This window comes from Cavia porcellus, unplaced genomic scaffold, assembly GCF_034190915.1.
Source record: "Cavia porcellus strain 051 isolate PalLab524CR breed Dunkin Hartley unplaced genomic scaffold, mCavPor4.1 scaffold_20, whole genome shotgun sequence".
Lineage (NCBI taxonomy): Eukaryota > Metazoa > Chordata > Mammalia > Rodentia > Caviidae > Cavia > Cavia porcellus.
Window position 1 is genome coordinate 49424900 of NW_026947503.1, and position 16605 is coordinate 49441504.

The following is a 16605-nucleotide window of genomic DNA, read 5'->3' on the forward strand; positions in this document are numbered from 1 at the left end:
AAACAACAAAAATTTATGAAGCTCTTCCTGGCCAGATAACCCTGTGCTGCGTTCACAAATCTAGTTATGTTCATAGCTTTTTATCATTCATTTAGTTAATAAAAATTTAATGCCTACAATTTATTGAATTATAAAATTTATTCATTTGCCTAGAAATGGGCACATATGATGTTGAGATATGAAGTAGCAAAATAGATACATATCTCATTCCTGAAATTTTTCATCAAGTAATACAATTGGGAGTTAGATTAAAATGGGTAGAAATGGTCACTGGTTTTCTAACAAAATAATATCCCCAATCCATCTCTTCTTTCTTTTTCATTTTTTCCTTTTTTCCTTCTCTGTAGAAAGTTCTCTGTAGAAACACTGCTTCACTTACCTAATGTACAGAATAATAACTTTGAAATGCTATTTTTCCCAACAGTTTTCCCTTCCCCTCTCTAACTTGCTCTTCACTCCATTCTGTGATGATAATAATCACAGATAATAGAACACTGCAATACTACAAGCAAGTCATGCCTGCCCTCTGATGGTAGGACAAAGGTTAAAGGGGAAAGTTCACAATAGTAGGAGAGTCAGCCCTTATTTGCCTTGGATAGGTGTAGCACTCAAAATCAAATGGATCTATTTCCTGGATAGAACCACAAGGAAGCAGCACTACCCTACAAAAGACGGTACGTCCTAGAGGGAGGAGAACAGTTCCTAGGAGGCCAAATTGGCACAGATGTACCAGAGAGAGTCAACAGGCCTGAAAGGAATAGAGATGTCTGCAGAACAAGCTGTACAGAGTGACAATCAAGGACCTCGTCATCACTATCGCTGTCACCACGTAGCTGATAATTATAAAGATGAAAGAAAAATGACCTGTGGTGAAAAGCAGCCTGCCATAACCCCCACCAACCCCACAACCTCCAAAGAATACCAACATCTTGGAAAAAGCAAGTGGTTATAGAACCAAAAATATTTCCTCAGACATACGCATGTGAGAGCTCAGTTCATCCTATCCATCTCCCTGGCATGCCAGTGCTGGAGATGGCATGTCCCGTTCCCACATTCATTGGAGCCTCTATTGTACTGAACTATAAATGTGGTTTATCTTTGTTGGGTTACCTCTAAAAAATATTTGGGAATTACTTTCCCCAGTGCACTTCATCTGAAATGAATTTGAGCAAATTTTGCTGCATCTATCCCGAGGGATAATTTCAGAGAATACCTAGGTGACGTCAGGGATCAGATGGGGCTCTCCAAATGACTTAGGACTATAAATTTAGTGAAGAGTCAAGATGATTTACCTTGAATTGGTTGCAATTAAATTTCTACCTCCTATATGAATGGGGACCTAAAACAATAGTTATGGTTATAGAAAAGTACAGATACTCATGCAGATGAGCTGAGATTTGAAGCCAAAGTCCTGGCTATATTGCCTATGTTGGGTCAGGCAGCTCTTCTTGGATGTTAGGGAAGGTAGAAGCAAGAAAAGTAGGAATCAACAGTTGCTAGGATGTTGGAGTCTATTTTAAACTTTACAGTATATGGATTGAGCCTCACTAGGCATCTCATGGAAAGTCCAGCTCTAAAGAATGTGTTTTGCCTACAATGAAAGGACGTCTTTGCATTTCATTATTTTCTGGAACTAGCAATGAAACTCTCCTGAAGAAGCTGCACTTGATTATCTATCATGCCTCCAGCATCCCTCACTTATATCCGGATGTCAGAAAGCTTTTACATACTTCACATAGTGTTTGGCATTTGATCCCAGAATACAGGCTCTGCCTTGGCTTGCGGGTGCCCCTGTGCTATCCGTTTCTCTCCGGGCAACATCATCAACAGGAACCCCCTTGTCCGAGATGATAGGACTTGTACATGTGTGGGAGAGTCTCCTGGAACCAGCAGGAAAGCAGGTCTCCTGTAGGTGATTCTCAAAACCTCATGGGATGTCAGATTCCATTCCAGACCTGAGGATAGCAGACCACAGATGTAAGTGCATTCTAACAGAAATAGTGCAGAGATTACAACAAAAGATCTGAGGACTTTATGTAATTACTCTGACAGTGCCCATTTTTTTTACCTGATTCTTCCTCCAAAAACAAACAAACAAACATAAATAAAAGTTATGTCATGAGTTTCCCAATACTACTAGCTCTTTATAAAATTTTACAAACTCTTCCGTATTAAAATGTACATAGGATCCAGGCATAGTGGCACACTCCTATAACCCTAATACTCAAGAGGCTGAGGCAGGAGAATCACTGTGAGTTCAAGGCCAGCCTGAACCATATAGTGAAACCCTGCCTCAAAAAAATCAACAACAACAATAATAATATCTGGATATAATAACTTACCCACGTTGATATATAAAATTAACTGTCACAGTTATTTATCTTTTACTCCTCTCTTATTTTCCAAACTCTTCAACAAGATGTGTTTAAGGGGTAGCTACTGGTCACCCTATATGTCGATGCCGTCATCCCCTATGGGCCATCATTGGCCAGCCACACTCCACGATGAAGGTGAATGTGTTATCTCCTACCATCTAAATAACCATGGATGCACTCACACCTTTGATGCTTACAAATATCCAAGGGCTGGGAGTAACTCTTCAGATTTCAAGAATGCAACTGACGGAGGCAAGGAAGAGGTCTATCCCTGTGTAGGATTCCCACACTACAATTTTCTGGACTAATTTCACACAGGGAGCTCTTCTTCTGGGATCTATCCCACAAAAGACTAGTGGGGGAAATCACTGTAAACAGCTTCCTCCCACCCCTACAGCAGATCACCAGGTGGCTCATAAAGCGTGGCAAGTGTAATCCAGCTCAGCTGGCTCCAGCTCTCACGAGATGACTCCAACCTGGAACAGGTCTAGAGGAAGCATCAGTTGACTCGGTGATGGAAACAGGGATACTGAAGGCTGTTCATAAGTTCATAGCTGTATATCTACAAGACAGTTAAGGGAGTTTGACTGCCTCAAACTCAGTCTCTGATTACCGTCACTCTAGTTGAGGCCTGCAAACACTTGGAAAAAAGAGATTCCTTGCTCCTTGTTTTGACTGCATTTATGTATGGCAATCATTACCTAGGATTGCATTTGTTTATTTATACATCTGCCTCTCTCTAGTAACTAGGAGCCCTGCTTGTTGAAATTTGGAATTCCAGTTGGTAGCATGTGATAAATGTTTGGCAAATATTTGTACGAACTTTTGAAAAACAATGTCCATCTGTGAATTGTCTGCATAGCCTCCCTGGTCTGTGCCAGACACGTTAAGTCCCATTGCCAATATGATCATCTATTATTGTCCTGCATATTTTTGTCTGGAAAGAATTAATATGTCCCATGGGGAAAAAACACAAGGCTTGTTGTAATGTATTGCTGTGGACTTCCTGTACACACATCTCAAGAATTTCTTTGGCTGAATCAGACTTAAGTCCAAAATCAACAAAGGGTGTTTCCTTGTGGTAGAACTGAGTGTGCCCAACAATAATGTACTCTAAAACTTACTCATGAGGCTTCCAGTTTCCAGTCCAGTACATAAGAAGTCAGCACTTGGGGTTAATAAGTGAAAAGCTAAACAAGCTGAAAAATCATCAACTCTTCTTGGATCCATAAGATAAGTGTGTTATGGGACAAGCTCTTGCCTTCAAAACTGGAGGTGAACACAGTCACAAGACAGCAGGAAGCTGGAGCCAGTGAGGTGTTGGGACATGTGAAACAGCTGCAGGGGCCATGAGGGCAAGGGTGAGCCACGCAATCGCCAAGGGAACCAGTCACAGCATAGCAGCTTCGGCCAGCTCTCTCAGGACCCCGCAGTGAATATCAGAGAAAAACTGTCTCATGGTTCCTGCAGGGGAAGAGAAAATAAACCATTCTGAAAAGCATCAGTTTGTGTTTCTCTTCACAAGGTCCATCTTCAGGACCAGCTACTTAAGCAGAGTCTAAACCATAGGAGGACACAACCCACCTGTGCCTCAGGCTGCAACCTTCCACGCAGGGCAGTGGAACCTCCAACCCCCCTCACCACAGCAGCCGCCCTGTCCCACCTGCGGGCGGAGTGGGAAATCCAGAAGTACAGGTGAGCTTCACAGTCCAGAGATCCAGCTTCACTGAAGGACTGAGACCTAACCATGGGGCTGGGGAATGTCCCTCTTTACCTTACCACCACCACACACCTTTTACCCAGTACAATCACAGTCTCCTATTTTAAAAAAGCCAGCAATATAGCTCAGCTCAATATACAAGTTATCCTATAGCAATATAGCTCAGCTCAATATACAAGTTATCCTACAGTAAAATAGCTCAGCTCAATATACAAGTTATCCTGCAGTAAAAATAAAAAGAATATATAGTTTGAAGAATCAGAAACATCAGACTCAGATTCAGATAGGATAAGGATGTTGAAATGATCAAACTAGGAATTTAAAACAACTATGATTAGGGTTCCGAGAGTGCATCTCAGAGCCAAAAGGCATGTTTAGCATGTATGAGGCACTGGGCTTGATTCCTGGCACTGCTAAATGAATAAATAAAACAGCTATGATTTACGTGGTCCTCTGATGGATAAAATAAACAGCGTAAGGGACAGGCGGACAATGTAAGCAAATAGGTAGAAATGCTAGAGATGAGTAACACCGAAAGAGAAATAAACAATATCTTTGGTAGTCTTGTTAGTAAGCTGGACACAGCTACGGAAGCACATTGAGTCTGAGAGTATCTCAGTAGAAACCTCCCTCCAAAATAAGAAAAGAAATCAGAGCAGAATATTCAAGAAGTGTGGGACAAATAAAAAAAAGGTATAACTTACACATAATGTAAGTACTTGAAGCACAGAAAGATAGAAAAGGAATATTTGAAACAATGCCTAAGAATTTCCCCCAAATAAATGTCAAATCCCAAACCACAAATATACGAAGTTCAGAGAATACTAAGCAGGATAAGTGCCAGAAGTCTACACCTAAGCTTATGATTTTCAAACCACAAAAAAAAAGATGAAGAAACGTTTCTGAAAGAAGCTACTGTACATGGGGGGAATACCTTCCCTGTAGAGGAATACAGAAAAGAATTACCACCCGCTTCAGGTGGGTTCACTGGTCAACTCCACCAAACATTCAAAGAAGATGTTATACCAATTCTCTATCATCTCTTTCCAAAGATAGAAGCAGAAAGAATATTTCCTAATATGTTTTATGAGGCCAACAGTACCCCAAAGTCAAACAAACAAATACATACTGAAAAAACTAGTATAGATTAATATCTCTCAGAAAATAAATGCAGGCCAGGTATGGTGGCACACACCTGTAATCCCAGCACTGGGGAAACTGAGGCAGGAGAATCACTGGGAGTTCAAGATCAGCCTGGACTACAAAGTGAGTTCAAGTCAGCCTGAACTCCATAGCAAAATCCTGACTCAAAAAGAAACACACACATGAAGATAAGTGCAAAATCCTTAACAAAATATTAACAAATCAAGTCTATACATAAAGAGAGTTATGCACCATAATAATAATTGGTGCACTATAATTGGTTACCATAAGCAAGTGGGATTTATCTAAAATAAGTAAAGCTGATTCAACATTTTCTTAAAAATACTTTTTTTTTTGGTATTGGGAATCGAACTCAAGACCTTGTGCTTGCCAAGCAGGCACTGTGCCACTGACCTACATCTCCAGCAAAAAAACTCCAAAAGTTCTTAAAACTCACCGGGCATGGTGGCATACACCTGTAATCCCAGCACTAGGATGCTAAGGCAGGAGGATTACTGTGAGTTTGTAGCCAGCTGGGACTGCACGGTGAATTCAAGGTAAGCCTGAACCACATAGCAAGACTCTGTCTCTAAATAAATAAATCCTCTTAATCCTTAAGCCAGTGATGGTGACATATGCCTGTAAGGCCAGCACTCAGGGGGCTGAAGCAGGCAGATCACTATGAGTTTGAGTCCAGCCTGGGCTATATAACTACCTATCAAGACCATGTCTCAACATTCAAAATGAAGCAAAACTCTTAAATCTCAGTAAGAAAGCAAATAACCACAGTTCCAGGAAGAAGGCAGAATAGTAAGTGGCAGAGAAAACAACCTTTCTGAGAGAAACAGTCCAGATGCTGGAATGTAGCTTTGTGTGGAAGATAAGAAGGAAGGAAGTGGGTCCTGGACCCAGGAAAAATCTAAAGTGAGAACTGAAGCCCTCAGAGAGAAAAAAAAAAAAAAAAACGTAAACAGTAGGTTCATCATATATCGCTTTTATTAGATTAAGGTCCTCCTACACCTATTCAGTTATTATCATAAATGGATGTTGGATTTCTAGCTTAATTAAAGAAAATCAAGTTGTTTCATCATGTAGAACTCGTATTTGGGCTAATTTTTGAAGCAGGCAGGTTATCTTTGCCTCCTGGTCCTCAGATTTGAGTTGTCTGAGACCAATAATATGATTCCCTACCCCACTGGTAACTACAGTTGTGATTTCCATGATTGCTCATTATCTCTTTTTCTTTTTCTGCTCTTTTTCCCTCAAATTGCGAAGGAGTCTATATTTTCTGCCTGTTTTGACAGAAAAAAACTTGAGCACCTAGCCTTCTGTGTCAGTGTGCGATGGTTCTCTTATGCGCTCAGCTCCGTAGAAACAACTTCCCGAGGCCGAAATCAGACCACTTCAACTTGGACTGAAGGGTTTTCGCATCCCCTTTGTTCTTGCTGAAGCCCCCAGCAAGTCACACATCACAAGCGCGCCCCGCTACTCTGCCAGCTCAGAGCCAAGCCGGCCCGATGGACCCAGGGCTGGCAGGAGCGCCTGTGTGTCCGCGGGAGTCTCTGGCTGTGTGTGTGTGTGTGTGTGTGTGTGTGTGTGTGTGTGTCTCTGGCTGTGTGTGTGTGTGTGTGTGTGTGTGTGTGTGTGTGTGTGTGTGTGTGTGGTGGGACAGCTGGGGCCTCCCCTGCCTCCTGCATTGCCGGGGCCTCCCGTGATGCACTCCCGCAGACACCAGCTTTGCTCCCCATCGCGGTGGAGATCTGACAATCCAGGGCTCAGTACATGATCACCACCACAACCCACTTTCCTCCCGCGGGCAGTGGCAGCTAAGCCGTGGAGGCTCTCCTAGTCCATTCCCTCTCTCCTAGTCTGTCTGGCGCGTGGGTGCCTCAGTGAATCTTGCAGAACTGTGCTCTCTGGGGCTTCTGCCCTTGGACTGGCCCGAGAGCCCAGCTTCCTTTTTAGATTGACTCCGCGTTGACCTGTTTGCTCGCCTGACCTCTCTTACATGCTGATGAAACTGAGTCCTAACAGGTGTGCATTCAAAAGTTAAGGAAATTTGTGTCTGCTGCGCTAAATTTGAGTTTCCTACTTATAAACCTTCCTGATGAGGATGTTGATGATGTTAACAAAGGGATTGTCTGATAAGGTATCAAATGTGCCAGTAATGAGGGCAAGGCGTGGTGGTGCACCCCTGTAATCCCAGCATTTGAGAGGTTGAGGCAGGAGGATCATTGTGAGTTTGAGGCCAGCCTGGGCTACATAGTAAACTCAACGACAGCCTGGGCTGTGTAGGGAAAAGGTAAGTTCGATCCCTGGTACCGATAAAAAGGAAAAAGACTTTTAAAAAAGTGTAAATATTTGAACAATCTGCATAATTAGTGAACCTAAGTTTTCTAAAAGGAAAATGAAGACTATTACAAAATCCCATGTGGGTAAAGAATCCATTCAGCAAGATCAACTGATGGATTTGAATGTAACAGAACATGAAAACTTCACTGACACAGTTTAAAAAACAGCAGTTTGAGACTGGGTTGAGTATTTAAATAGAATAGTCATATAATTTATAAGTATTAAAATTCACCTCCACTTTCAACTCTCTCTCTCTCTCTCTCTCTCTCTCTCTCTCTCTCTCTCTGGTACCAGGGATCACACTCACAAACTCACACTTCCCAGGCAGGTGCTTAAGTCACTGAGCTAAATTCCTGGCATCAACTACCTTTCTCTTTGAAGTCATATTTTCTTTATGTATTTTAATCATGGCAACGTGTTGCAGTGGCTCAAATACAGCAGCACCTGCCTTTTTAAAAGCCAGACATTAAGAGATTTGCAAAAGGGTAAAATGCTCTTATTTATTTATTTATTTATTTATTTAAACAAGGTCTCACTGTTCAGTGCAGGCTGGCCCTGAACTCTAGGTGATCCTCCTGCCTCAGCCTGTCAGGTGCTGCGATTACAATGTATCAACATGCCTGGCAAACCATGCAATTATTGTTTTTATGTTCAAATAAAGTCTTTACTTTTCATTAAAATATTTTATTTGTGTTAACATATAATGGGTTTGTATTTTTATTAGTACATGTTTCCAGTACATAATGATTACATTCACTGTGGGGAATTGGTACATGTACATAACACATCTCACTTCCTGCCCCCTTCTTCTATGCTCCTCTTTTTTAAAAAATACTTTTGCCAACATCTGATTCATCTATTTTTGTAAGTCCTTATTCGGGGCTGGGGATATACGTCTGTGGCACAGTGCCTGCCTGGCAGCAGAAGGTCTTGAGTTTGATTTCCAGTACCAAAACAAACAAACAAACAAACAAACAAAAAGTATTAATATCTAGTTAATTATAAACACAGATTAACAGCCAGACTAACAAGCCCAAAACCATGTAAAACATGTAAGACATATAATTGCTATTTTTAATGAATAATTAATATCTAAATTGCTTTAATTTCTAGTAAGGTCAAAATTGATTATAGATGCTAACAACACCTCAACCAAAAAATTAACTCAAGATAAAATTTCTTTATGGTACTTGGTTATTTTGCAGTTAACCAGCCCAGGAGGGAAGCAGCAGCCTGCCTTGCCCCTGCTTGTACTCCATCAGCCACTCGTAGCCCTTCTCCAGAACACCCAATGGTCACCATCAGATATCCCTAGGAAAAGCAAGCAGTCTCGCTTCAGAGAAATTATAGCCAATACAGGAAGTGCCAGGGACTGCAGTACCCACTTGTCCGGAAGAAACCAGAAATATGACAAGAGGAACAAGCCAAAGATAGCCTGTGGCCTCCAACTCGAGCAGTACTGGTCCAGGAGATGTAAACATGGAAGAGATGGAGAGTTGCACATCTGAAGTTTATGAAGCAACAGCAACTGAAGTAAAGAAACAACTTCATGAGGCTATAAAAGAAATTAGAAAAATAATATGTCAGGTAAAAGAAGAAATGAGAAACATAATAAAAGTATTGCTAAGCACCTCTAAAGAAGACACAGATGGAAGAATAGAAAACAGGAAAATGAGGGAAACCATGAATGAAGAATATAAAAAAGACTTGGAATACATGAAACAAATTCAAAGAGATTATGAGGAAATTAAAAACTCCATTGCAAGCTGGCAAAACTGCTTGAAAGAAACTAAAGATAGACTTTCAAACCTTGAAGACAGGTTTGTAGCAATTGTGAAAGGAAAGATCTCTTAAAAATAACAAGGAACCAGTAAGTAACAATTCAAAGGCTACAAGGTGACATGAAAAAATACAATTTTAGAATAAAAAATGTGAGTGAAAAAGCAGGGGTAAACACAAATGAAATACAAAGGCTACTTATAGAAATAATTAAAAGAAAACTTCCCAAGTATAGGAAAAGGAAATGATATTCAGATAAATGAGGCATACAGAAGCCCAGCCAGTTATAGTCAAAATAAATCTATACCCAGAATATAATAATCAAGATCCCAGAAATTCAATACAAGAACAGAATATTACAGAAACAGATCACCTATAAAGGAAATCCCAACAGAATCACGGCAGACTTCTCAACACAAACCATCAAATCAAGAAGAGCTTGGAGTAAAGTATTCCAAGTCCTGAAATAAAATAACCTCTAACCTGGACTGATGTACCCTGAAAAACTATCTTTCAACATTAATGGAGAAACAAGATGCTTCCATGACAAAGAGGAACAGAAGGAATTCATGATCACCAAACCAACCCTACAAAAAATACTAAAGGACATTCTAGAGAGAGAGAAAAAAGTCCATGGCTTCAGGAACAGTGACAGAGAGGACTCACGGGGCAGACAGTGGAATGAAGGGGAAAAGTAGGCAACCAATGGCAGTGATGAGGCAGAGGATGTTGGCCATAATCACTAATATTGATGGCCTTGATTCACCAATAAAAAGAAACACAGGCAGAGTGGATCAGGACATAGGGTCTATCAATATGCTTTATACAAGGAATACATTTAACCCAAAAGGAGGTTTATGGACTGAAAGTCAAGGATAAGAAAACAATGCTCTATATGACAGGGAACCAGAAAAAAGTAGGGATAGCTTGCCCCCCCCAGCTACAGATTGGCTAGAAAGCCATGACACTTTTATACAATGGAAAGCTACTCAGCTATAAAGAAAGAAAACCTTGGGGCTCTTGTAGGTAAATGGACACAACTTGAGATCATGCTCAGGGGTAAAAAGGTTCTGAGTCACATAGGTGAATAGTAGGCTGCCTCCCTACTCTAAAAACTAAAGGAGTTGGTGGGATCCAAAATGTACAATGCCCCCTGTGAAAGTGAAAAGGGAGGAACTGTCTAGAAAAGGAAGTCAGTGGCCACTGTTAATCTTGTATCATGATTTGAAACCCATATTGCTCTCACCATTCTGTCTAGTTTGGTTTTATTCTGCTTCAGTTTGTCTACTCGTACTAGATTTGATGGCATGGACAGCTATTCCAAAGATAGCAGGATATACTACGGTAACCATTTTTTATTTCCTATTAACTTGATTTGAAGCCCTGTGTTGCTTTCATTGTTTTGTTTTGACTGATTTTATTCTATTCTGTTTTGTTTGATAGTATCAAGTCTGATGGCATAAGCAACTACTTTGAAGACAATTAAGATGCATTATGATACCCATTGTGGTTTTACTATTATCTTCTTTTGAAGCCCTATAATGTCTCCACTGTTTTGTTTTTATTGGTTTTGTTCTGTACTGTTTTGTTTGATTTTATTATGCCTGATGGTATGGGCAGTTCTTTTAAAGATAACAAGAGGCATTATGGTAGCTATTATTGGTCTCCTTGTATTTTGTTTTTAAAGCCTTGTACCATGTTCATCCTTTTGTTTTGATTGATTCTATTCTGTTTTGTCTCATTTGGTCTTATTCTCTTCAAAATAAATAATAATAATAATAATAAAAAGAAATAAAAATAACCAGTTAAAAAATAAGTCAGAGACTTTAATAGGTAAGTTAAATGGTATATAGATGACCAGGTTATATAGATGACCAGTATATGAAAGATGCTGTACATCATACATATGTCATCGAAGAAATGCAAATTAAAACAATAATAAGCAACCACTACACACCTGAGTAAAATGGCCTAAAGCCAGAGCACTGACAGTACCCAGTGCTGGTGAGGACACGGGGCAGCAGGAATGCTCTTTCAACTTGAGCCCATGGGAACCTGGAAATGGTAGAGCTGTTTGGAAGACAGTTTCTTACAAAGCAAATGTACTTTAACCAAGCAATCCAGCTATCATGTTCCTTAATATTTACCTAAAGGAGTCAGAAACTTATGACCACACAAAATACCTGCACGTAAGCATTTACACAGGCTTTATTTATCACTGCTAAAAGTTGGAAGTTATCAAGATGTTCTCTGGTAAATGACTGGGTAATAGATTGCTACCTCCAGACAGCAAATTATTTAGTACTAAAACAGATGAGCTACTAAACCATGAAGCACTGCAAAGAAATAATAAATACATTTTACTAACTGAAAGAAGCCAATCTTTAAAGGGTATATCCAATGTGATTCCAACAACACAACACTCTCCAAAAGGCAAAACCACAATGACAATGAAAAGATCAGTGTTTGCCCGGGTTTAATTTAAGGAGCAGAATTTTTAGGACAGTGAAACCATTCTGTACACTACACTGAAGGGTACACATCCTCACATTCATCAAAACCTAGAGGATGTGTAACAGCCTAAACTATGAACCCTGGAGGAGAATGCTGTGATGGCACAGGTTCACCAGCTGCAACAAACATACCACTCCATAGGGGCTGCAGATAGGGGGTGCTGTGCTCCTGGAGGTACAGGAGATTTATAGGAAATCTACTTTTCACCCCGCTTTGTAATGACCCTTTAAATACCCTAAAAGTAAAGTGTAGCAACAAAGTTTTAATTTAAAAAGCCATCACCAACATTTTAACAAAAACATGTAAGTTGATCAGTGGATACTTGGGTCAACTAAGAAGACATGCTCATGCAAGCACCAAGATTTAGTTAATACAGCACTTGGGAAGCTGAGCCAGGAGGAACCCCATGAGTTTGGATAACTTGAACTTCACAGTGAAATCCTGCCAGAAAAAAAATCAAATTAATCAAGTTAGACAGCTAGCAGGTGGCACTTCCTCTGCACGCAGCACTACCATCATCTTGAGTCTTTTCTATGCCACTGACGCTTTGTTTTGCTTTACAGAGTGTGCCTCCTGAGGAAAGTCACCGAGACCTACTGGAACGACAAACACATTCCAAAGTTTATGTAAATAGCATTGTGGACCAACAGTGTCATAGACGTAGTGAAATGCTAGGCTGTTGTGTTTGGAGATGAATTTATCTCTTCTACAATGGATACTTACAGTGGCATTATTTAAACCAAAGCTGTATCTGCCTAGAGGAAACTTGCTGGACAAAAGCAAAGGAAATTTGAAAGAGGCAGTTTTCCTTCTGTCTACTGGGCTCTCCTCTTTAACTCACAGAAGACGCTAGCCTGGAGATCTTTAACTAAACCTGAAAGAGAACCAAAAGTATGGCTCAGTTCTCTTTAGCTCTCCTAAACCATCAGCCGATGTTTGGTGCCTGTCCCTTCCTGTCATATTTATACGGCTCTGCTGTTGTCGATAGCTTAGGGCAACTGTTGCCAAACTGTCTTGTCTTGAGAACTCTTTCCATTCTGCAAAATAGCCAAGTACCCTGAAGAAATTTTATCTTGAGTTAATTTTTTGGTTGAGATGTCAGTATCAATCTATGATCAATATTGACCTTATTAGAAATTAAAACAATTTAGATATTAATTATTCATTAAAAATAGCAATTATATGTCTTACAAGTTTTACATGGTTTTGGGCTTGTTAGTCTGGCTGTTAATCTGTGTTTATAATTAACTAGATAACAATTCTTTTTTTTTTTTGGTACCAGAAATCAAACTCAGGAACTTTTGCTTGCCAGGCAGTCACTGTGCCATATCCCCAGCCTTTCATAAGGACTTAAAAATAAATAGATGAATCAGATGCTGGCAAAAGTATTTTGTAAAAAAGAGGAGCATAGAAGAAGGGGGCAGGAAGTGAAATGTGTTATATACATGTACCAATTCCCCACAGTGAATGCAATCATTGTGTACTGGAAACATGCACTAATAAAAACTTAAAATAGCAATTACAAACACATTATATGTTAACACGAATAAAATATTTTAATGAAAAGTAAAGACTTTATTTGAACATAAAAACAATAAGAATTGCATAGTTTGCCAAGTGTGGTGACACATTGTAATCTCAGAAACTGACAGGCTGAGGCAGGAGAATCACCTAGAGTTCAGGGCCAGCCTGCAGTGAACAGTGAGACCCTGTCTTAATAAATAAATAAAAGCATTTTACCCTTTTGCAAATCTCTTAATGTCTGGCTTTTAAAAAGGTGCTGGGGGCTGGGGATTTAGCTCAGTGGCATAAGCACCTGCCTTGCAAGCAGGCAGTCGTGAGTTCGATCCCCAGTACCGATAAAAAAGAAAAAGACAAAAAAAAAAAAAAGGCAGGTGCTGCTGCATTTGATCCATTGCAACATGTTGCCATGATTAAAGTACATAAAGAAAATATGACTTCAAAGAGAAAGGTAGTTGATGCCAGGAATTTAGCTCAGTGACTTAAGCGCCTGCCTGGGAGGTGTGAGTTTGTGGGTTTGATCCCTGGTACCAGAGAGAGAGAGAGAGAGAGAGAGAGAGAGAGAGAGAGAGAGAGAGAGTTGAAAGTGGAGGTGAATTTTAATACTTATAAATTATATGACTATTCTATTTGAATACTCAACCCAGTCTCAAACTGCTGTTTTTTAGACTGTGTCAGTGAAGTTTTCATGTTCTGTTACATTCAAATCCATCAGTTGATCTTGCTGAATGGGTTCTTTACCCACATGGGATTTTGTAATAATCTTCATTTTCCTTTTAGAAAACTTAGGTTCACTAATTATGCAGATTGTCCAAATATTAACAGTTTTTCTTTGTTTGTTTGTTTTGAGACAAGTTTTCCCTACACAGCCCAGGCTGTCCTTGAGTTTACTATGTATCCCAGGCTGGCTTCAAACTCACAATGATCCTCCTGCCTCAACCTCTCAAATGCTGGGATCACAGGGGTGCACCACCACGCCTCGCCCTCATTACTGGCACATTTGATACCTTATCAGACAATCCCTTTGTTAACATCATCAACATCCTCATCAGGAAGTTTATAAGTAGGAAACTTAAATTTATGGCAGCAGACACAGATTTCCTAAAATTTAACTTTTGAACGCACACCTGTTAGGACTCAGTCTCATCAGCATGTAAGAGAGGTCAGGCGAGCAAACAGGTCCACTTGGAGTCAATCTAAAAGGGAAGCTGGGCTCTCGTGCCATTCCAAGGGGAGAAGCCCCAGAGAGCACAGTTCTGCAAGATTCACTGAGTCACCCACGCGCCAGACAGACTTGAAGAGGGAGAGAAGCCCCCACACCTTAGCTGCCACTGCCCGCAGTAGGAAAGTGGGTTGTGGTGGTGATCATGTCCTGAGCCCTGGATTGTCAGATCCCCACCGTGATGGGGAGCAAAGCTGGTGTCTGCGGGAGTGCATCACGGGAGGCCCCGGCAATGCAGGAGGCAGGGGAGGCCCCAGCTGTCCCACCACACACACACACACACACACACACACACACACAGCCAGAGACTCCCACCCTAGGCCCATCGGGCCGGCTTGGCTTTGAGCAGGCAGAGTAGCAGGGCGCGCTTGTGATGTGTGGCTTGCTGGGGGCTTCAGCAAGAACAAAGGGGATGCAAAAACACTTCAGTCCAAGTTGAAGTGGTCTGATTTCGGCCTCGAGAAGTTGTTTCTACGGAGCTGAGCGCATAAGAGAACCATCGCACACTGATACAGAAGGCTAGGTGCTCAAGTTTTTTTCTGTCAAAACAGGAAAAAATATAGACTCCTTCGCAATTTGAGGGAAAAAGAGCAGAAAAAGAAAAAGAGATAATGAGCAATCATGGAAATCACAACTGCAGTTACAAGTGGGGTAGGGAATCATATTATTGGTCTCAGACAATTCAAATCTGAGGACCAGGAGGCAAAGATAACCTGCCTGCTTCAAAAATTAGCCCAAATACGAGTCCTACATGATGAAACAACTTGATTTTCTTTAATTATGCTAGAAATCCAACATCCATTTATGAAGAAAATAGGTATAGGAGGACCTTAACTCAATCTCATAAAAGCAATCTATGGCAGACCTACTGTTAACATCATGTTAAATGGAGAAAAATTGAAAGCAAAAACTATAAAATTGGGAAGGGAACAAAAATGTCACCATTTTCAATCCTGCTCATTATACTACTCAAAATGTAGCCACAGCCAATGGTCAAGAGAAAGAAGTAAAAAGGATACAGTTAGGATGAGAAGCTAAAATATCTCAACCAAATGACATGATCTTTTACATGAGAAACCAAAAATGTTCAACCGAAAGACTCTTAGAACTAAGAAACTAATTCGAAAAAGTAGCAGGATACAAAATCAACATAAAAATCAATAGCATTCCTGTATACCAATAATGAACATATTGAGAAAGAAACAGGAAAACAATATCGTTCATAGTAGCTTTAAGAAATACTACCTGGGAATTAACCTAATACAATTTGTGAAAGGCCTAATGAAAAATATACTACTCTGAAAAAGGAGATCAAAGAGGAAATTAGAAAATGCAAAGATATTCCCTTTCTTAAGCAGGCAGAAACAATACTGTCAAAATGGCCAAAAATGATATACAGGACTAAGGGATATAGCTCAGCAGTGCAACACTGACCTGGCAAGTGCAAAGTCCTGAGATCAATTCCTGGTACCCATAAAAAATATTATATACAAGTTTAATGCAATTCGAACTAAAATACCAACAGTATTCTTTACAGAACCAGACGAAAATCATAAAATTTATATAGTACCAGATGAGACCCAAAATAGCAAAAGAAATCCTGGGCACTAAGAACAAAACAGGAGGTACATCAATCCTGCACTTAAAGTTATATTGCAACCCTACAGCCTTTAAAAAAAACTTTCATGATATTGGCACAAAAACCAATGTGTCAATTGGTAGAACAGAAAAGAGGATACAGTAACAACCCCAGGAACATTCAGCTGTCTGATCTTTGACAAACAGACCAAAAACACACACAGGAAGAAAGACTGCCTCTTTAATAAATGGTATTGGGGAAACCGGATACCCAGGTCAAGTCTAGACCCATGTCTCTCACCATGTACTAAATAAAATGAAAATGTTTCAGAGATCTAACTATTAAAATAGAAACAATCTGCTGGAAGGTAAAATAGGTAAAACTTTTGAAGACACAGGCA